Below are 22,837 nucleotides of genomic sequence, written 5' to 3' on the forward strand. Positions count from 1 at the left end.
ACTGGAAGAGGAGCAACCGGGACTAGAACCCGGCACCCATATGGGGTGCTGGCGCCGCAGGCAGAGGATTAACCAAGTGAGCCAGGGCGCCGGCCCCAGGGAGGAATCTTTGAAATGCATGCGAGTGATTTGATGGTGTATTTTCCATGAACTTTTTGCAGAGCCTCGTCGTGTGTGGATTTCAACTTTTTCTGCACCGAAATGAACTTCGCTTTAATCATTTCCCCACAAGTTGAAGTGGCCCCTGTGTTGCTTCTAGGGGACATGGGGACTCCCGAAGGCGGGGTGGGAGGTGCGGGGATCCAGGGAACCGGGCCTGCCTGCGGCGGTGCTGTCGGAGTGGGCTGGGCCGTGGACTCGCCGTTGGGGCTGCTCTGAGTCTGTTTATTCGGGTCACTTGCCAGGCCGGTGCCAGCGCTTCCTCGCCTGCAGGAGAACAGAGGGGCGGTGCTGGCTGAGCAGCCGATCTGCTGCTTCCGAGTGCAGCCTCCTGCCGTGTGCACCTGGGAGGCCGCCGTGACGGCTCCGGTGCTTGGGTCCCCCACCCACAGGGCAGACCCGGGTGAGCTCCTGGCTCCCAGCCCAGTCCTGTTGCGGTCATCTGGGGAATGAGCCATCCAATAGGACTCCCCCCACCCCACCCCTGCGTTCCCCCTCCCCTTCCCACCCTCCTCTCTCTGCCCATCTCTGCCCATCTCTCTCTGCCAGATTCTGTCCCGGTTGCCCCTCTTCCAGGCCAGCTCTCTGCTGTGGCCCAGGAGGGCAGGGGAGGATGGCCCAAGTGCTTGGGCCCTGCACCCCATGGGAGACCTGGAGGAAGCACCTGGCTCCTGGCTTTGGATCGGCGCAGCGCGCCGGCCGTAGCAGCCATTTGGGGAGTGAACCAACGGAAGGAAGACCTTTCTCTCTGTCTCTCTCTCTCACTGTCTAACTCTGCCTGTCAAAAAAAAAAAAAATAGGATGAAAGTGTTGTGCAGATTAAATGAGTTATTACTTGCAAATGCTTAGAAGAGAGACTGGCGTATACTAAATTTTCAGTTAATGCTGCCTAGCACTCATGAGTTTCCTTAACATTTCTTTCTGGACTTGTAAAACGAATTTATAGACCGCTGCTTTCCGCTTCTTGGGAATTAGGAAAAGACATCTCCGTTAACTGAGCATTTATTATGTTCCCCTCTGGCTCTCGCCTAATTTGGTCTTCAGGATGACCCTGTGAGAAGGGGGTTATTATCACCAGTGTGAGAGTCAGTGTCTCGGCCACACGGAGGGGTCTGGCCTCCCACCGCAAGGCACCAGGGAAGCCGTGCTGTGTCCCAGCGTGGAACTGAGCTCAGCCGAAACAAGCGCACGGGCGGGACTGTCCCTGGACTCGTCGCTCAGGGGCAGACGGCTGCGTGTCCTGCGGGCTCTCTGCTTACCGCCCTGGGTGAGCTGGCGCCCTGACTCGCCCCTGGGCGTCTTCAACCCAAGTCACCGGGCGTCGCACTCCGCTGTGATGTCAGCGCGGGGCCTGCTGCTGTGTCCCAGCGGCCGCCGTGAGAACCGGGAGGGGCTGGCGCTGCTCCCGCTCCAGTGGGCGCCTCCTTGGAAGCCTCTTGGAACAGGAGGCAGATCTGGAACCTTGGCGGCTCGCCTGGCCCGGCTTCCTGTGGAACTGACGGCAGGGAGGGCCAGACACCAAGCCAAGAAGTTCCCGCTCCTGGGGTCTGCAAGCTAAATTTGGGAATGCGGACCAGTCCGGCCGAAGGCAGCCTGCCGCTCAAGCCTCGCTGGAGCCATGCACAAGCGCAAGTAGCAGCAAAAATAAGGTGAGTGTCAGAAACGCAGTAAAAAGTAGGCTACGCACACAGCCTTCCCACAGAGGAGGGAGAGAGCTCCCTCTGGGGGCCTTCGTGCCGATGGTGCCGTCGGCCGGGGCGGGTTCCTGGCCACGCGTGAGGATGCTGGATGCTCACTGCCCTTGCGGTGCTGTGCAGAGTGCTGACGGGCGCTCACAGCCCAGGGGCACGGGGTAGCCTGTGTCCAGCACCATGGTTTCCGTAGAGGGTGTCATTTTGGCACACGCTTTGCTGCCAGGAGCCACGGCTGTTCTTAGAGTTACACCGGCCCACCTGCCCGCCCGTTCCCTAGGCTGCAGCACGAGGGGACAAGTCAGGAGGCTGCACTGCCGCTGGCACGTCGGTGGCTCGGAGCAACCCCTCTCCCTGGCCGTGCGGAGCGCACCTTTGTGCACCAGGCCCTTCGGCAGGACACTCCAGGGTCTTCCCAGGGACGCCTCTGCTCCGCCACCACCCGCCAATCTAACCACAGCTCCCCTGTGGACAGCCCCCGCTGCCCGCGGGAGATGGGTGACGATGACCAAGGGGGTGGGGGGTGGGCTTTGTATGCGCAGATTCCGTGGGTGGCGGAGCCGCTGCATCTTATTGGCCAGAGTTTGGTCACATGCCCCCTGCCGAGTCCCGCACACGCGTGCTAAATCATGACTGCCATGGTTCTCTCAGGGTCGTGGGGATTGGCCCCTCTGCTGGGGGTGGGGTCGAGCCCAGCAGAAACAGAGGTCAGGAAGCAAGGGCGGGGGTCCGGCCAGGCCTCCAGCCCCGGCGGTTTCCTGAGCTGGACCTTCCTCCCCACTGCACGGCCCGACGAGGCCTGCTCTCCCTCCGCGTGGCCGCTCAGCGCTGCGCCGTGCTGCCCCGAGGGAAGCACCTGGCCCCTGCTGTGTTCCCAGCCACCGCGCTCAAGTCCCCTTTGTCCTTTCTGCTCTGATCTCTCGTCCTCTGGCCACTGAGGCCACGTGTGGTCCATTTTTCAAACGTTCAGCGTGTCACATAACTCATTTCCCGGAATGGAACGGACGCCTGGTGAGGGCTGGATGGATGGGATTCGTGAGTGCCTTCATGAAGGTGCATTTCTGCGTCCCCTGCACGATGAGTCTGAAAAGCGATGGAAAAGAACAGCTCTTGGTTTTTGGTGACTGTCTCCCCTGCCTGACTACAGCAGACGAGACCGTGGACGCACAGGCTCCGTGTGCCCCGCGTGCGTCGCCTTCCTGTGCACGCGGGGCACACGGGCTGCCGGCCGGCCCCCTCCACCCTGCCCCCACTCTGCACGGGCTCGGGCAGGACGCTCAGACCCAGCCCAGGCCACCGCGGCGCAGCAGGAACCAGCTGGGCTCTCGGCTCTGCGGACGGAGCCATCTGCTTCCCCAGCCCCCGTGAAAATACGTGCAGGAAGGGTGCCACGCAGCAAATCCACGGCTCGCGGAGGGCCCGCGGGGATACCGCCTGCTTTCGGGGTGAATGAAAGGCGAATCCAGCTCTGGCCACTGAGCAGGCACAGACGCCGCCTCCGCCCGGAACGCAGCCGCGCCGGTCCCGGGCCGCGCTGTCGCCGTGCCCGTGCGCGGGGCGCCGCATGCGTGCTGAGTGCCCGGAAAATTCCTGGGGGCCTCCGCCCCTCCCGCCGGTGCACCAGGACCTGGCCACAGAGCAGCTCTCTTCTGATACGGCCTGGCCAGCCCCGGGCTCCCACAGAGCCGGCCTGTGAGCCCAGGTGGCCAGCCACAGAGGAGTTCTTTGTGCCCAGTCCCAGCGAGGGGAGCCCCGCCCCTTTCCCACATGCCCCCCCACCCCCCGCCGCGGCTGCCACCCCGCATCACAGAGGGGAATTGAGAGCCGTCGCGGCTCTGCAGCCAACACAGGACAGTGGAGTCCACAGGAAAAGCCGACTAAATGGGGGTGCTGTTCCCCGGCCGCCCAGGTGCAGGCAGAGACCGAGCCGGGTCTGTCCCCCAGGCACTGGGCCCGCTGTCGCACAAACCTCCCTGGCAGGCAAAGGGCCAGCACCCCCCCCCCCCAGGGGCTTCTCGGACGGATCGGTAAACACAGCAGGGTGCGTGGGGGGCCACCGGCTGCCCACGAAGAAACAACACGGAGATTTTCTCCCTGGCGCCAGGCCCCAGAGCCCGTTCCGCACTCGTGCTCCCACCCTGGAGGGCACCTGGCCAGCCAGCCCGGGCTCAGGGGAAATTGTTTTGTTCTTGTGTCTATCCAGTGGCACACATACCTTCACCTCGGGACAAGGACGTTTTTCACAAGCCCTGGACCGGCTCGGAGACGCATTTCAGCCCGGTGTCCTCCTGACAAACGCACCCCAGTTAGGCCCACCCCCGCCCAGAGGCTGACGGATCCTCCCAGCAGTGGAGTGAGGGGGGATGTGCCCACCCTCTGTGGAGGGCCCACCCGGGGCAGCGGCTTGAAGGCTGATGGGTCAAGAGGTCTGGGGGTCAGGGCCGGAATCCAGGGGAAGCGAGGCAAAGGGGCGAGCCTTGGAATTCGAGTTCCTTCGAATGTTTGTTTTTTGCATCTACTCGAAAGACGGAGTGAGAGAGCGGGAGCTCACATCTCCCCTAAATGCAGGCAAAAACCAGGACCCGGAGCTCCACCCAGGCCTCCCATGGGGGCGACAGGGCCCCCCAGCACACGATCTGCTCCCAGCCACGTGAGCCCGGAGCTCGGTGGGGAGCCAGGCAGGCGACCCAGGATGGGGCGCAGGCGCCACCCGCGGTGCGTCAGCCGCAGCACCCGGCAACACGCCCAGCCCTCCCCTCTCTTTCCTTTGACTTTTTCGGCTAAGGTCCGCCTCCTGGCCCCGTGGAGCAGGAATGGTCTCAGGAAATTATCCCGTGTTCGGCATTAGCGCCGCGCTGGTTCCCTCTGCCTCTCACACGTGCCAGCCCCGGGCGGAGGAGGAGCGGCTGTCCGCTGACCTCCCCTATCGCCAGGCTCTCTGCTGGTCCTTGTCCTGCCTGGCCGCCGTGGCTCACCATGCCTGGGGCCTCTCTGTATCCCCGGCAAGTGCCAGGTCAGGAAGGCGAAGAACTTGATTTTACACATGAAGAGGAAGACGCTTTCTTTTTCAAAAAGTTGGGAGCCGATGAAGGGAAGGTTTTCTGAGCTGTAAGAGCAACCGTGAAGTGACCACGTTACTACGAGAATTTCTTCTCAGGCTGCCGCTCCGAGGCCGCGCTCCCAGGATTCAAAGCCGCAGGAGCCCGATGCAGCAAAGCCTGGCACCGAGCTGCACCCGGAGGCTCCGCCGGCCGGAGGTGACCCTACAGCCAGGCCATCCGGGCCGCAGGTGCTATGGGCCATCGGGCTCTGCTGAAGCTGTTGGGCTCTGTCCTGGTGGCTGATGGAGAGGAGTGGGTGCGTCTGTGTCCCGGTGACACCTTACTCACGAAACGGGCTGCAGATGACCGTGAGCCACGGCTGGCTGCCTCGGCCGAGGGGAGCCCTAACAGGCGCTTGGCTACGCGGTGACCGGGAGCACGCAGCCGTCACAGCGCGGCCTCATCCGAGACAGCAGCGGCCTGCAGGGATTTGGTCTCTCGTTTGCTTTCCACCACGGAGGTGACGCGTTCACTGCTATGAGCAGCTTACGGCGTGCATGGCGCCCGTTGGAGCACGCGGTTCCGGGAGCACAGGCGGAGGCGCTGACTGCCCGGATGCGTGTCTGAGCAGCAGTTACGTCGTGCGGGCTGAGTGGGACGCAGAGCGCCCTCCCCAAGAACATCGGCTACGGAGACCAGGACTTCCCGGCACAAAGGGGGGAACATCAGGCAGGGACGAAAGCAACTTCGCCCTGAGGAATTTTCTGATCCTGGAGAAGTGTCCACTCTGACTCCCTGGGGTACGCGGCCCGGGAGGCTCAGGGCCTGCGTGAGTGAGACGTCCGCACGGAGAAATCACCCCTCGGTCGGGGTTGGTGTTGAGAGCAGCCAGAAGCCCCTTCTGGGCTGCCGTGTCCTGTCGGACCCTGGTTTGCGTCTGAGCTACCCTGCTTCCCGTCTGGCTCCCAGCCGATGCGCACCTTGGGGAGCAGAGACGGCTGAGGACTGGGCTTCACGTGGGAGACCTGGAGGGAGCTCTGGGCGCCTGGCTTCAGCCTCAGCCCTGGCTGCTGCAGGGATTTGGGGAATGAGCTGATGGGTGAGAGATCTTCCTCTGTCTCTCACGCTGTCCCTTGGCCTGTCAAATAAAATGGCGGGGGCAGGGGAGAGGGGAGAAAGGCAGGCAGGAAACACTCTTAGAACAAACTTGAACCTCAAAGGAGTAACCGCGGGCGTCAAAAAGCCATGAGGCCACAGCCTCCCAGCAGACGAGCAGGTGGATCGAGGACCCTCAGCCTTGACCTTGGTGTGAGGTGACAGCTCTTCCAGACGTCCTTAGGAAGCTACCATAGATCCTCGCTGGACGCAGACACACAGTCAATTCATTCGGGGCCTTAAAGGCTCCTACAGATGATTTTCCGAGTGCAAGGATAAATCTAACAGTCAACAAAATCAGGTGCACGAGTAGACAAAGCACGACAACGGCAACCGAGACAGATTTCAAAGGATGGAGCTACTAGTTACCAGACACGGGACACAGAGCGAGAGCAAAGGGCGGGTGGGCAGCAGACTCCAGAAAAACGACAGCCAATTCTTCTTCTTTTTTTTTTTTTTTTTTTTGACAGGCAGAGTGGACAGTGAGAGAGAAAGACAGAGAGAGAAAGGTCTTCCTTTGCCGCTGGTTCACCCTCCAATGGCCGCCGCTGCAGCCGGCGCACCGTGCTGATCCAATGGCAGGAGCCAGGTACTTATCCTGGTCTCCCATGGGGTGCAGGGCCCAAGCACTTGGGCCATCCTCCACTGCACTCCCTGGCCACAGCAGAGAGCTGGCCTGGAAGAGGGGCAACCGGGACAGAATCCAGCGCCCTGACCGGGACTAGAACCCGGTGTGCCGGCACCGCAAGGTGGAGGATTAGCCTAGTGAGCCACGGCGCCGGCCCCGCCAATTCTTCTTTTAAGATCCAGCAGAAGTCGCGTCTAAGAAGGGAAAAGGATACAACCAAAAATTAAAATTTAATCAGTGTTTTTAGTAGCAAATTAGACACGCCAAAGAGAATTAGACATTAGTAGCCCTGTTTCGGAAAAGTTCCTAATGTCCCACAATGAGCACGTGCCCTATAAATGATCCATGCCCGTGCATGATCAGCCCTGTGGCGATGTGTGGTTGAATCGCCAGGGCTGAGGGGAAACTGACCTTCCTTCTTCCCTCACTGCGCTGAGAATTCTCCGCCCGTGTTGGGGACTGCCCAGCACTGCTGACTGCTAGGCCAAGTGCCCACCCTCCGAGTCGCGCGTTTGGTTTGATTCCATTTTTTGACGTTAAAGATGCCTTTGCCTTTCGTTCTGGCTTGTACGCTCCTCCAGGTACTCACTGATGCCCCCTCCAGGTACTCACTGACGCCCCCTCCAGGTACTCACTGATGCTCCCTCCAGGTACTCACTGATGCTCCTCCAGGTACTCACTGATGCCCCCCCCAGGTACTCACTGATGCCCCCTCCAGGTACTCACTGATGCTCCCTCCAGGTACTCACTGATGCTCCTCCAGGTACTCACTGATGCCCCTCCAGGTACTCACTGATGCCCCCTCCAGGTACTCACTGACGCCCCCTCCAGGTACTCACTGATGCTCCCTCCAGGTACTCACTGATGCCCCTCCAGGTACTCACTGATGCTCCTCCAGGTACTCACTGACGCCCCCTCCAGGTACTCACTGACGCCCCCTCCAGGTACTCACTGATGCTCCCTCCAGGTACTCACTGACGCCCCCTCCAGGTACTGTCTCACTGATGCCCCCTCCAGGTACTCACTGACGCCCCCTCCAGGTACTCACTGATGCTCCCTCCAGGTACTCATTGACGCCCCCTACAGGTACTCACTGATGCCCCCTCCAGGTACTCACTGATGCCCCCTCCAGGTACTCACTGATGCCCCTCCAGGTACTCACTGATTCCCCCTCCAGGTACTCACTGACGCCCCCTCCAGGTACTCACTGATGCTCCCTCCAGGTACTCACTGATGCCCCCTCCAGGTACTCACTGATGCCCCTCCAGGTACTGTCTCACTGACGCCCCCTCCAGGTACTCACTGATGCCCCCTCCAGGTACTCACTGACGCCCCCTCCAGGTACTCACTGATGCCCCCCCAGGTACTCACTGATGCCCCTCCAGGTACTCATTGATGCTCCCTCCAGGTACTCACTGACGCCCCCTCCAGGTACTCACTGATGCCCCTCCAGGTACTCATTGACGCCCCCTCCAGGTACTCATTGACGCCCCCCTCCAGGTACTCACTGACGCCCCCTCCAGGTACTCACTGATGCCCCTCCAGGTACTCACTGATGCCCCTCCAGGTACTCACTGACGCCCCCTCCAGGTACTCACTGATGCCCCCTCCAGGTACTCACTGATGCCCCCTCCAGGTACTCACTGATGCCCCCCCAGGTACTCACTGACGCCCCCTCCAGGTACTCACTGACGCCCCTCCAGGTACTCACTGATGCCCCTCCAGGTACTCACTGACGCCCCCTCCAGGTACTCACTGATGCCCCCCTCCAGGTACTCACTGATGCCCCTCCAGGTACTCACTGACGCCCCCTCCAGGTACTCACTGACGCCCCTCCAGGTACTCACTGATGCCCCTCCAGGTACTCACTGACGCCCCCTCCAGGTACTCACTGATGCCCCCTCCAGGTACTCACTGATGCCCCTCCAGGTACTCACTGATGCCCCCTCCAGGTACTCACTGATGCCCCCTCCAGGTACTCACTGACGCCCCCTCCAGGTACTCACTGATGCCCCCCTCCAGGTACTCACTGATGCCCCTCCAGGTACTCACTGATGCCCCCTCCAGGTACTCACTGACGCCCCCTCCAGGTACTCACTGACGCCCCCTCCAGGTACTCACTGATGCTCCCTCCAGGTACTCACTGACGCTCCCTCCAGGTACTCACTGACGCCCCCTCCAGGTACTCACTGATGCCCCCTCCAGGTACTCACTGATGCCCCCTCCAGGTACTCACTGACGCCCCCTCCAGGTACTCACTGATGCCCCCTCCAGGTACTCACTGACGCCCCCTCCAGGTACTCACTGATGCCCCCTCCAGGTACTCACTGACGCTCCCCTCCAGGTACTCACTGATGCCCCTCCAGGTACTCACTGACGCTCCCCTCCAGGTACCCACTGATGCCCCTCCAGGTACTCACTGATGCTCCCTCCAGGTACTCACTGATGCTCCCTCCAGGTACTCACTGATGCCCCCTCCAGGTACCCACTGATGCTCCCTCCAGGTACTCACTGATGCCCCCTCCAGGTACTCACTGATGCTCCCTCCAGGTACTCACTGATGCCCCCTCCAGGTACTCACTGATGCTCCCTCCAGGTACTCACTGATGCCCCTCCAGGTACTCACTGACGCTCCCTCCAGGTACTCACTGACGCCCCCTCCAGGTACTCACTGATGCCCCTCCAGGTACTCATTGACGCCCCCTCCAGGTACTCATTGACGCCCCCCTCCAGGTACTCACTGACGCCCCCTCCAGGTACTCACTGATGCCCCTCCAGGTACTCACTGACGCTCCCTCCAGGTACTCACTGACGCCCCCTCCAGGTACTCACTGACGCCCCCTCCAGGTACTCATTGACGCCCCCTCCAGGTACTCACTGACGCCCCCTCCAGGTACTCACTGATGCCCCTCCAGGTACTCACTGACGCCCCCTCCAGGTACTCATTGACGCCCCCCTCCAGGTACTCACTGATGCCCCCTCCAGGTACTCATTGACGCCCCCTCCAGGTACTCACTGATGCCCCCTCCAGGTACTCACTGATGCCCCCCTCCAGGTACTCACTGACGCCCCCTCCAGGTACTCACTGATGCTCCTCCAGGTACTCACTGATGCTCCTCCAGGTACTCACTGATGCCCCCTCCAGGTACTCACTGATGCTCCCTCCAGGTACTCACTGACGCCCCCTCCAGGTACTCACTGACGCCCCCTCCAGGTACTCACTGATGCTCACTCCAGGTACTCACTGATGCTCCTCCAGGTACTCACTGATGCCCCTCCAGGTACTCACTGACGCCCCCTCCAGGTACTCACTGACGCCCCCTCCAGGTACTCACTGATGCTCCCTCCAGGTACTCACTGATGCCCCCTCCAGGTACTCACTGATGCCCCTCCAGGTACTGTCTCACTGACGCCCCCTCCAGGTACTCACTGATGCCCCCTCCAGGTACTCACTGACGCCCCCTCCAGGTACTCACTGATGCCCCTCCAGGTACTCATTGACGCCCCCTCCAGGTACTCATTGACGCCCCCCTCCAGGTACTCACTGACGCCCCCTCCAGGTACTCACTGATGCCCCTCCAGGTACTCACTGATGCCCCTCCAGGTACTCACTGACGCTCCCTCCAGGTACTCACTGACGCCCCCTCCAGGTACTCACTGACGCCCCCTCCAGGTACTCATTGACGCCCCCTCCAGGTACTCACTGACGCCCCCTCCAGGTACTCACTGATGCCCCTCCAGGTACTCACTGACGCCCCCTCCAGGTACTCATTGACGCCCCCCTCCAGGTACTCACTGATGCCCCTCCAGGTACTCACTGACGCCCCCTCCAGGTACTCACTGACGCCCCCTCCAGGTACTCACTGATGCCCCCTCCAGGTACTCATTGACGCCCCCTCCAGGTACTCACTGATGCCCCCCCAGGTACTCACTGATGCCCCCCCAGGTACTCACTGATGCCCCTCCAGGTACTCACTGATGCCCCCTCCAAGTACTCACTGATGCCCCCTCCAGGTACTCATTGACGCCCCCTCCAGGTACTCACTGATGCCCCCTCCAGGTACTCATTGACGCCCCCTCCAGGTACTCACTGATGCTCCCTCCAGGTACTCACTGACGCTCCCTCCAGGTACTCACTGATGCCCCCTCCAGGTACTCACTGACGCCCCCTCCAGGTACTCACTGATGCCCCCTCCAGGTACTCATTGACGCCCCCTCCAGGTACTCACTGATGTCCCCTCCAGGTACTCACTGATGCCCCCCTCCAGGTACTCACTGACGCCCCCTCCAGGTACTCACTGATGCTCCTCCAGGTACTCACTGATGCTCCTCCAGGTACTCACTGATGCCCCCTCCAGGTACTCACTGATGCTCCCTCCAGGTACTCACTGACGCCCCCTCCAGGTACTCACTGACGCCCCCTCCAGGTACTCACTGATGCTCCCTCCAGGTACTCACTGATGCTCCTCCAGGTACTCACTGATGCCCCTCCAGGTACTCACTGATGCCCCCTCCAGGTACTCACTGATGCTCCCTCCAGGTACTCACTGATGCTCCTCCAGGTACTCACTGACGCCCCCTCCAGGTACTCACTGACGCCCCCTCCAGGTACTCACTGATGCTCCCTCCAGGTACTCACTGATGCCCCTCCAGGTACTCACTGATGCTCCTCCAGGTACTCACTGATTCCCCCTCCAGGTACTCACTGACGCCCCCTCCAGGTACTCACTGATGCTCCCTCCAGGTACTCACTGACGCCCCCTCCAGGTACTCACTGATGCTCCCTCCAGGTACTCACTGACGCCCCCTCCAGGTACTGTCTCACTGATGCCCCCTCCAGGTACTCACTGACGCCCCCTCCAGGTACTCACTGATGCTCCCTCCAGGTACTCATTGACGCCCCCTCCAGGTACTCACTGATGCTCCCTCCAGGTACTCACTGATGCCCCCTCCAGGTACTCACTGATGCCCCTCCAGGTACTGTCTCACTGACGCCCCCTCCAGGTACTCACTGATGCCCCCTCCAGGTACTCACTGATGCTCCCTCCAGGTACTCACTGATGCCCCCTCCAGGTACTCACTGATGCCCCTCCAGGTACTGTCTCACTGACGCCCCCTCCAGGTACTCACTGATGCCCCCTCCAGGTACTCACTGACGCCCCCTCCAGGTACTCACTGATGCCCCCCCAGGTACTCACTGATGCCCCTCCAGGTACTCATTGATGCTCCCTCCAGGTACTCACTGACGCCCCCTCCAGGTACTCACTGATGCCCCTCCAGGTACTCATTGACGCCCCCTCCAGGTACTCATTGACGCCCCCCTCCAGGTACTCACTGACGCCCCCTCCAGGTACTCACTGATGCCCCTCCAGGTACTCACTGATGCCCCTCCAGGTACTCACTGACGCCCCCTCCAGGTACTCACTGATGCCCCCTCCAGGTACTCACTGATGCCCCCTCCAGGTACTCACTGATGCCCCCCCAGGTACTCACTGACGCCCCCTCCAGGTACTCATTGACGCCCCCTCCAGGTACTCACTGACGCCCCTCCAGGTACTCACTGATGCCCCTCCAGGTACTCACTGACGCCCCCTCCAGGTACTCACTGATGCCCCCCTCCAGGTACTCACTGATGCCCCTCCAGGTACTCACTGACGCCCCCTCCAGGTACTCACTGACGCCCCTCCAGGTACTCACTGATGCCCCTCCAGGTACTCACTGACGCCCCCTCCAGGTACTCACTGATGCCCCCTCCAGGTACTCACTGATGCCCCTCCAGGTACTCACTGATGCCCCCTCCAGGTACTCACTGATGCCCCCTCCAGGTACTCACTGACGCCCCCTCCAGGTACTCACTGATGCCCCCCTCCAGGTACTCACTGATGCCCCTCCAGGTACTCACTGATGCCCCCTCCAGGTACTCACTGACGCCCCCTCCAGGTACTCACTGACGCCCCCTCCAGGTACTCACTGATGCTCCCTCCAGGTACTCACTGACGCTCCCTCCAGGTACTCACTGACGCCCCCCTCCAGGTACTCACTGATGCCCCCTCCAGGTACTCATTGACGCCCCCTCCAGGTACTCACTGATGCCCCCTCCAGGTACTCATTGACGCCCCCTCCAGGTACTCACTGATGCCCCCTCCAGGTACTCACTGATGCCCCCCTCCAGGTACTCACTGATGCCCCTCCAGGTACTCATTGACGCCCCCTCCAGGTACTCACTGATGCCCCCTCCAGGTACTCACTGATGACCCCCCTCCAGGTACTGTCTCACTGATGCCCCATCCAGGTACTCACTGATGCCCCCTCCAGGTACTCACTGATGACCCCCCCAGGTACTCACTGATGCCCCCTCCAGGTACTCACTGACGCTCCCCTCCAGGTACTCACTGATGCCCCTCCAGGTACTCACTGACGCTCCCCTCCAGGTACCCACTGATGCCCCTCCAGGTACTCACTGATGCTCCCTCCAGGTACTCACTGATGCTCCCTCCAGGTACTCACTGATGCCCCCTCTAGGTACCCACTGATGCTCCCTCCAGGTACTCACTGATGCCCCCTCCAGGTACTCACTGATGCTCCCTCCAGGTACTCACTGATGCCCCCTCCAGGTACTCACTGATGCCCCCTCCAGGTACTCACTGATGCTCCCTCCAGGTACTCACTGATGCCCCTCCAGGTACTCACTGATGCTCCCTCCAGGTACTCACTGACGCCCCCTCCAGGTACTCACTGATGCCCCTCCAGGTACTCATTGACGCCCCCTCCAGGTACTCATTGACGCCCCCCTCCAGGTACTCACTGACGCCCCCTCCAGGTACTCACTGATGCCCCTCCAGGTACTCACTGATGCCCCTCCAGGTACTCACTGACGCTCCCTCCAGGTACTCACTGACGCCCCCTCCAGGTACTCACTGACGCCCCCTCCAGGTACTCATTGACGCCCCCTCCAGGTACTCACTGACGCCCCCTCCAGGTACTCACTGATGCCCCTCCAGGTACTCACTGACGCCCCCTCCAGGTACTCATTGACGCCCCCCTCCAGGTACTCACTGATGCCCCTCCAGGTACTCACTGACGCCCCCTCCAGGTACTCACTGACGCCCCCTCCAGGTACTCACTGATGCCCCCTCCAGGTACTCATTGACGCCCCCTCCAGGTACTCACTGATGCCCCCCCAGGTACTCACTGATGCCCCCCCAGGTACTCACTGATGCCCCTCCAGGTACTCACTGATGCCCCCTCCAAGTACTCACTGATGCCCCCTCCAGGTACTCATTGACGCCCCCTCCAGGTACTCACTGATGCTCCCTCCAGGTACTCACTGATGCTCCCTCCAGGTACTCACTGACGCTCCCTCCAGGTACTCACTGATGCCCCCTCCAGGTACTCACTGACGCCCCCTCCAGGTACTCACTGATGCCCCCTCCAGGTACTCATTGACGCCCCCTCCAGGTACTCACTGATGCCCCCTCCAGGTACTCACTGATGCCCCCCTCCAGGTACTCACTGACGCCCCCTCCAGGTACTCACTGATGCTCCTCCAGGTACTCACTGATGCTCCTCCAGGTACTCACTGATGCCCCCTCCAGGTACTCACTGATGCTCCCTCCAGGTACTCACTGACGCCCCCTCCAGGTACTCACTGACGCCCCCTCCAGGTACTCACTGATGCTCCCTCCAGGTACTCACTGATGCTCCTCCAGGTACTCACTGATGCCCCTCCAGGTACTCACTGATGCCCCCTCCAGGTACTCACTGATGCTCCCTCCAGGTACTCACTGATGCTCCTCCAGGTACTCACTGATGCCCCTCCAGGTACTCACTGATGCCCCCTCCAGGTACTCACTGACGCCCCCTCCAGGTACTCACTGATGCTCCCTCCAGGTACTCACTGATGCCCCTCCAGGTACTCACTGATGCTCCTCCAGGTACTCACTGATTCCCCCTCCAGGTACTCACTGACGCCCCCTCCAGGTACTCACTGATGCTCCCTCCAGGTACTCACTGACGCCCCCTCCAGGTACTCACTGATGCTCCCTCCAGGTACTCACTGATGCCCCTCCAGGTACTCACTGATGCTCCCTCCAGGTACTCACTGACGCCCCCTCCAGGTACTCACTGATGCCCCTCCAGGTACTCATTGACGCCCCCTCCAGGTACTCATTGACGCCCCCCTCCAGGTACTCACTGACGCCCCCTCCAGGTACTCACTGATGCCCCTCCAGGTACTCACTGATGCCCCTCCAGGTACTCACTGACGCTCCCTCCAGGTACTCACTGACGCCCCCTCCAGGTACTCACTGACGCCCCCTCCAGGTACTCATTGACGCCCCCTCCAGGTACTCACTGACGCCCCCTCCAGGTACTCACTGATGCCCCTCCAGGTACTCACTGACGCCCCCTCCAGGTACTCATTGACGCCCCCCTCCAGGTACTCACTGATGCCCCTCCAGGTACTCACTGACGCCCCCTCCAGGTACTCACTGACGCCCCCTCCAGGTACTCACTGATGCCCCCTCCAGGTACTCATTGACGCCCCCTCCAGGTACTCACTGATGCCCCCCCAGGTACTCACTGATGCCCCCCTCCAGGTACTCACTGACGCCCCCTCCAGGTACTCACTGATGCCCCCCTCCAGGTACTCACTGATGCCCCTCCAGGTACTCACTGATGCCCCCTCCAGGTACTCACTGATGCCCCTCCAGGTACTCACTGACGCCCCCTCCAGGTACTCACTGATGCTCCCTCCAGGTACTCACTGACGCTCCCTCCAGGTACTCATGACGCCCCCCTCCAGGTACTCACTGATGCCCCCTCCAGGTACTCATTGACGCCCCCTCCAGGTACTCACTGATGCCCCCTCCAGGTACTCACTGATGACCCCCCCAGGTACTCACTGATGCCCCCTCCAGGTACTCACTGACGCTCCCCTCCAGGTACTCACTGATGCTCCCTCCAGGTACTCACTGATGCCCCCTCCAGGTACCCACTGATGCTCCCTCCAGGTACTCACTGATGCCTCCTCCAGGTACTCACTGATGCCCCCTCCAGGTACTCACTGATGCCCCCTCCAGGTACTCACTGATGCTCCCTCCAGGTACTCACTGATGCCCCCTCCAGGTACTCACTGATGCTCCCTCCAGGTACTCACTGACGCCCCCTCCAGGTACTCACTGACGCCCCCTCCAGGTACTCACTGATGCTCCCTCCAGGTACTCACTGATGCCCCCTCCAGGTACTCACTGATGCCCCCCCAGGTACTCACTGATGCCCCCCCAGGTACTCACTGATGCCCCCCCCAGGTACTCACTGATGCCCCCCCAGGTACTCACTGATGCCCCCCCAGGTACTCACTGATGCCCCCCCCAGGTACTCACTGATGCCCCCCCAGGTACTCACTGATGCCCCCCCCCAGGTACTCACTGATGCCCCCTCCAGGTACTCACTGATGCCCCTCCAGGTACTCACTGATGCTCCCTCCAGGTACTCACTGATTCCTCCTCCAGGTACTGTCTCACTAAGCCCCCCTTCCTGTACTGTCTCACTGATTCCCCCTCCAGGTACTCACTGATTCCCCCTCCAGGTACTCACTGATGCCCCCTCCAGGTACTCACTGATGCCCCCCCCAGGTACTCACTGATGCCCCCTCCAGGTACTCACTGACGCCCCCTCCAGGTACTCACTGATGCCCCTCCAGGTACTCACTGACGCCCCCTCCAGGTACTCACTGATTCCCCCTCCAGGTACTCACTGATGCCCCCTCCAGGTACTCATTGACGCCCCCTCCAGGTACTCACTGATGCCCCCTCCAGGTACTCACTGATGCCCCCCTCCAGGTACTCACTGATGCCCCTCCAGGTACTCATTGACGCCCCCTCCAGGTACTCACTGATGCCCCCTCCAGGTACTCACTGATGACCCCCCTCCAGGTACTGTCTCACTGATGCCCCCTCCAGGTACTCACTGATGCCCCCTCCAGGTACTCACTGATGACCCCCCCAGGTACTCACTGATGCCCCCTCCAGGTACTCACTGACGCTCCCCTCCAGGTACTCACTGATGCCCCTCCAGGTACTCACTGACGCTCCCCTCCAGGTACCCACTGATGCCCCTCCAGGTACTCACTGATGCTCCCTCCAGGTACTCACTGATGCCCCCTCCAGGTACCCACTGATGCTCCCTCCAGGTACTCACTGATGCCTCCTCCAGGTACTCACTGATGCTCCCTCCAGGTACTCACTGATGCCCCCTCCAGGTACTCACTGATGCCCCCTCCAGGTACTCACTGATGCTCCCTCCAGGTACTCACTGATGCCCCCTCCAGGTACTCACTGATGCCCCCTCCAGGTACTCACTGATGCTCCCTCCAGGTACTCACTGATGCCCCCTCCAGGTACTCACTGACGCCCCCTCCAGGTACTCACTGATGCTCCCTCCAGGTACTCACTGATGCCCCCTCCAGGTACTCACTGATGCCCCCCCCCAGGTACTCACTGATGCCCCCCCAGGTACTCACTGATGCCCCCCCCAGGTACTCACTGATGCCCCCTCCAGGTACTCACTGATGCCCCTCCAGGTACTCACTGATGCTCCCTCCAGGTACTCACTGATTCCTCCTCCAGGTACTGTCTCACTAAGCCCCCCTTCCTGTACTGTCTCACTGATTCCCCCTCCAGGTACTCACTGATTCCCCCTCCAGGTACTCACTGATGCCCCCTCCAGGTACTCACTGATGCCCCCCCCAGGTACTCACTGATGCCCCCTCCAGGTACTCACTGACGCCCCCTCCAGGTACTCACTGATGCCCCCTCCAGGTACTCACTGATGCCCCCCCCAGGTACTCACTGATGCCCCTCCAGGTACTCACTGATGCCCCCTCCAGGTACTCACTGACGCCCCCTCCAGGTACTCACTGATGCCCCCTCCAGGTACTCACTGATGCCCCCCCCAGGTACTCACTGATGCCCCTCCAGGTACTCACTGATGCCCCCTCCAGGTACTCACTGACGCCCCCTCCAGGTACTCACTGACGCCCCTCCAGGTACTCACTGACGCCCCCTCCAGGTACTCACTGATGCCCCCCTCCAGGTACTCACTGACGCCCCCTCCAGGTACTCACTGATGCCCCCTCCAGGTACTCACTGACGCCCCCTCCAGGTACTCACTGATGCCCCCTCCAGGTACTCACTGACCCCCCTCCAGGTGATCGTCTCTGTCTCTGGGTGCTTTGTGATCACGGCTTACAGAGAGTTAATCATCAAAGAGCCTACCTTGGGGCCCCTCGTGTTCACCCCGTGTGGAGTTCGTAGAACTTCTCTGACAGCTTTCGCCAGTCGTGGAATCCGAGCCGGCGTCTCCTCAGACTCTGCGGCCGCTGCCCCTCCCCCCGCCTCCCGGGACCCAGCGTGCGTGTGCTCCCGGCCGCCTGTGCTGTCTGCATGCTTCATGCCTGACGTGTCCCCCAGCCCAAGACCCTCTGGTTATGTCTCATACGCAGCAAACCCCCGCGAAGGTCTTCGATTCTGCACGTTCCGTCTGGTGCTTCACAGATTCCGGTTCTCCAGGTATCTATTGTCCTGGTGCAGGTTAATCTGACTTTTTTTTTTTGACAGGCAGAGTGGACAGTGAGAGAGAGAGACAGAGAGAAAGGTCTTCCTTCCGTTGGTTTACTCTCCCAATGGCCGCTGTGGCCGGCACTGCGCCGATCCGAAGCCAGGAGCCAGGTGCTTCTCCTGGTCTCCCATGGGGTGCAGGGCCCAAGCACTTGGGCCATCCTCCACTGCCTTCCAGGGCCACAGCAGAGAGCTGGACTGGAAGAGGGGCAACCGGGACTAGAACCCGGTGCCCATATGGGATGCCAGCGCCGCAGGCGGAGGATTAACCAAGTGAGCCACGGCACCGGCCCCTAATCAGGTTTTTAAGAATATATGCCTAATCCTGAGATCTGGCCTCACTATGGATGTGTTTCTATTGTTATTTTTAATTCTGCTCACAAGTCTAGTAATATTTTATCGAACACAGAGTATTGCTTAGGAAAAATTGCACATCTTTAGGCAAATGTTGACTTTCTCCACAGAGGACCCACCCCATCTTCAGACGGCCGCAGCCAAGATCACCTCCACGAGCCGGGCACTGCGCTGACCCGGAGCTGTAATCTCGCCGCGAGGCTTCGTGTGCACCTGCCAGCTGAGCACCTGGGGTCTCCCCAAAGCTGCCCTCCTGGGGGACTCTGAGCGGCGTTGTGCATCGCCTCCCCTCCAGGACGCTGCCCCAAACCCCACCTCCCTTTTCCCCTTCTTTCTGCTTTATTTGGAAGCCCCTTGCCTAGGTGCCCCAAGAACCCAACGAAACCAGAGTGCCCCCGCAGCTCTCCTCCCTGGGGCCGGGGCCGCTCAGGCTCGGGCTGCCCGCGGTCCTGAGCTCCAGTGTTTGGCTCCAGAAACTGTGACGCAGCGGAAGGCCCCGTGGCTCCCTGCGTCTCAGCATCCACCCTCTGCTCAGTCTTGCTTTCATGCCAACAGCTGGAAAAGTCCCTGAAGGCGGCGCAGAGTACGGGGCTCATCTCCATGAGGTCCTGCCCTCCCTGGGATCCTGATGCTGCAAACTCTGGCCATCCTGGCCGCTCTTGGCTGCCTTGTGAAACGTAGTTTGCGTTTTGTGTCCCGGATGGGTTTTCCAGGTGTTTTTGGAAGAGGACTTGTTGCAACATATTCCAGCATAACCAGAGTGGGTGCGTTTCTTCTGGTAAAAACATGCGCTTTTCACCTTTCACTGGGCTCAAGGGAAGTTGGCTCTCGGTCCTCTCAGACACACGCGCATCTCGGTCCAGTGCGGCTCGGTGATCGGTGGTGCCGGGAGCTCAAGGCCGAGTCCGCCCCCATTCTGGCTGTCTCGGCTCTTCAAGGGAGAGCGTGTGGCGTCGCCTCTTCCCTGGGCTGCCAGCGTCCCGGCTGCCAGCGGGCGACCTTTCCCTTCAGTCGGATTCAAACTTCACGATCGCATCTGCGGACTTCAACAGTTTTCTGTTCGGGAGTGGGGCTTCCCTCTTAGCCCATAAACATCTCTTTGGCCCGAAACGTTTCTCGGTGAGAACCCGCGCTTGTGTGCAAATGCCTCGAACCGAGGCGGGTGCGAGACGGCTCCGCGTGGATCAGTTATGCCGGTTGCTACCTTTTCCTTCCCTTTTTGTGGTTCCTTTAAGAAATATCTATCAACTATATTTAGCATCCATCAGGAAGGCCCATCTATGATGAGCCCATTAGGCATCAGTTAGTCAATTCAAATACATCACTCAGCCGACATCGCACGGAGCCTGATTTAAAATGCATGTGCTGGGGCCATGATGGATGGCGCCTGTCAGACACCTCGGCTCCTCATCTGCTGCTGATCAAGACGGAACTGGTTTTGGAAAAGTAGAAGCCATCTGCAGCTGCTTCTCAAAGTCAACTGACATTTCGTTAATTAGCATTTATTTACAGCCGTTGAATAACGGTATCAAGCGCCAGCGAGGAATGAGCAGTTAACGTTTCTGCAGAAAGCTGCTGGCCCCAGGTTCCATCACTGGCACCGAGCTGACGGCACACATTCTGAGAGGAGGGGAAGGAGAATGCGACGGAGACAGGGGGCCGAGGTGTGGCTCCGGGCTCACGCGCAGCAGAGGGGCGGGCCAGCCCAGTGGCCAGGACCACGCAGACCACACCACTTCCTTTCAACCCCCACCGGCCGTCCCTGGGATCCCGGCGGTCGGCCGACTGTGGACGACTTCGCTGTGGTTCTGCTCGGGTCCCTGACTCGCCGGCAGCCTCTGCTGCGACGTGGGCAGGGGAGGAGGGAAAAGAGAGGAGCGTGACTTCCTTAGAGGAATTTCAACTCGGAAGAAGTAGATTCCGGGGAATCGCCCACAGTCTGCATTTCCGGCTCCCCTTCCTCCCTCCCTCCCAGTGACTCCCGGGAGTGGGATGTCCCTACTGGAGACGCCTTCACAAAACTCCGGTCGCAGTCAGCCTGTGGCCATCCGTGGCGCCAGCGGCTGCTCCACTTCCCATCCAGCTCTCTGCTAAAGGCCTGGTAAAAGCAGCAGCAATGCCTCAAGTCCGTGGGCCCCTGCACCCACGCGGGAGGCCTGGAAGAAGTTCCTGGCTCCTGGCTTCGGCCTGGCCCAGCCCTGGCTGTAGCAGCCATCTGGAGAGTGAACCAGCAGATGGAGGGTCTCTCTCTGTCTCTCCCTCTCTCTCTCTCTCTGTGTGTCTCTAACTCTTTCAACTAACTAAATAAAACCAGCCGACGATATGGTATCAAACTCCCCGCTTATGCTAAGTGCTTCAACCAGTGAGTACATAAACACAGCCACGTCCCGCCCGGCCCATCTGGAAGTCCCCCTGCCCGCAGTCTTCGCCTCCTGTAACTGGCACTGATGCTACACCTCCACCGACCGCGGAGGGTGAAGTTCTGTGTTGTTCTATCTCGAGGGAGAGACGGGGTCTGAACTCCACGCGGGAAAGAGATGGCCCGCACTCACCACCCTCCGGAGCCCGATTCTTTACTCCAGGAGGGCGACACCGCGGGACGCCGAGCGTCCACAGCCAGCGACCGCTCGGCCCTGGAAGGAGGAGACCACCAGCAGCTGGGCGGAAGCAGGGACTCGGCCTGTCTCAGCGCGTGGACAAACAGGCGCACACACCAGAACGTTTTCCTAAGAACAGAGAACGTGAAGTTGTCTGCTCTGCCTGGCCCTCCCCCTGGGTGTAACATCGACTTATGTGCCAGCCACGGCTCCACGCTCGTTCTCTGGAAAGAACAGTTACGAGGGGCTGCGCGGCCGGGTGCCGAGTTCTCGCTCCACCGAAGCCGCTCCTTGTCGCTGTGATGGGCACAGGCACTGTGGTACAGCAGACTAAGCAACGGCCCGCGACAGCGGCACCCCATGTGAGTGCTGGTTCGAGTCCGGCTCAGCCACTTCTGAACCAGCTCCCTGCTAATGCACCTGGGAAAGCAGCAGAGGACGCCCCAAGTGCTGGGGCCCCGGCCTCCACGGCAGGTGCAGATGGAGCTCCTGGCTCCCGGATTTGTCCTGACTCAGCCTGGCTATTGCAGCCATTCGGAGAGTGCAGCACTGGATAGAAGCTCACTCTCTCCTGCTCTCTCTCCATTGCTCTGCCTTTGAAATAAGACAAATCTTTGAGAAACAGTGGCTGTGGGGCTGGCACTGTGGCGTAGGAGGCTGAGCCGCTGCCTGCAGCACCAGCATCCATAGAGGGTGCTGGTTCTGGTCCCAGCTGCTCTACTTCTAACTCCCTGCTAATGGCCTGGGAAAGTGCAAAATGGCCAAGTGCTTGGGCCCCTGCACCCACCTGGGAGACCCGCTTGCAGCTCCTGGCTCCTGGCTTCAGTCTGGCCCAGTTCCAGCTGTCGAGGCCATTTGGGGAGTGAACCAATGGATGGAAGATTCTCTCCTCTCATTCTCTGAGAAGAATTCTCTCGCTTTCTCTCTCACTCTGCCTTTCAAATAAAATAAATAAATCTTTTTAAAAGCAGCGACTTTGTTTTAATTCTTAATCTCACTTTCAGCAGACGGGTCCTCGGCGTGCTGGCCAACAAACTGTGCTCAACAATTAGATTTGGAGAATGGGCCCAGCAGGGTGTGTTCAAAGCTGATTCACCAAAAGCATTTCTAAACTGTGTGTCTATCGAGGTTACGTCAGCGAGTGCATGGAAAAATGGAATTAAAAGATGATGTGGAGGAGCGGTGCTGTGGCACAGGCATCCCATGTGGGCTCCAGTTCTAGTCCCGGCTGCTCCACTTCTGATCCAGCTCTCTGCTGTGGCCTGGGAAAGCAGTAGAAGATGGCCCAAGTGCTTGGGCCCCTGCTCCTGCATGGGAGACCCAGAAGAAGCTCCTGGCTCCTGGCTTCAGATTGGCTCAGCTCCAGCCATTGTGGCCATCTGGGGAGTGAACCAGTGGATGGAAGACCTCTCTCTCTCTCTCTCTCTCTCTCTGTGCCTCTGCCTCTGCCTCTCTGTCACTCGGCCTTTCAAAAAATAAATAAATCTTAAAAAACACCCAGCCCAGGGTGGGGACGCAGCTGGAGCTTCAGGAATACTCTTCAGTGGAGACAATCCTGCTCCTGGCAGAGCAGCGGGGACTTCGGTGCACGAGG

General features: G+C 60.3%; 1 long non-coding RNA gene across 1 annotated transcript; it reads left to right on the top strand.

Annotated features, from left to right (window-relative positions):
* Positions 1 to 1,407: 1,407 nt before the first annotated feature.
* On the top strand, positions 1,408 to 20,910 carry LOC103346431 (uncharacterized). The gene is made up of 3 exons (XR_011381810.1): positions 1,408 to 1,808; positions 18,178 to 18,244; positions 18,757 to 20,910. It is a non-coding gene; the product is annotated as an uncharacterized lncRNA (long non-coding RNA).
* Positions 20,911 to 22,837: the final 1,927 nt, after the last annotated feature.

This window comes from Oryctolagus cuniculus, chromosome 13 (assembly GCF_964237555.1).
Source record: "Oryctolagus cuniculus chromosome 13, mOryCun1.1, whole genome shotgun sequence".
NCBI classification, from domain to species: Eukaryota; Metazoa; Chordata; class Mammalia; order Lagomorpha; family Leporidae; genus Oryctolagus; species Oryctolagus cuniculus.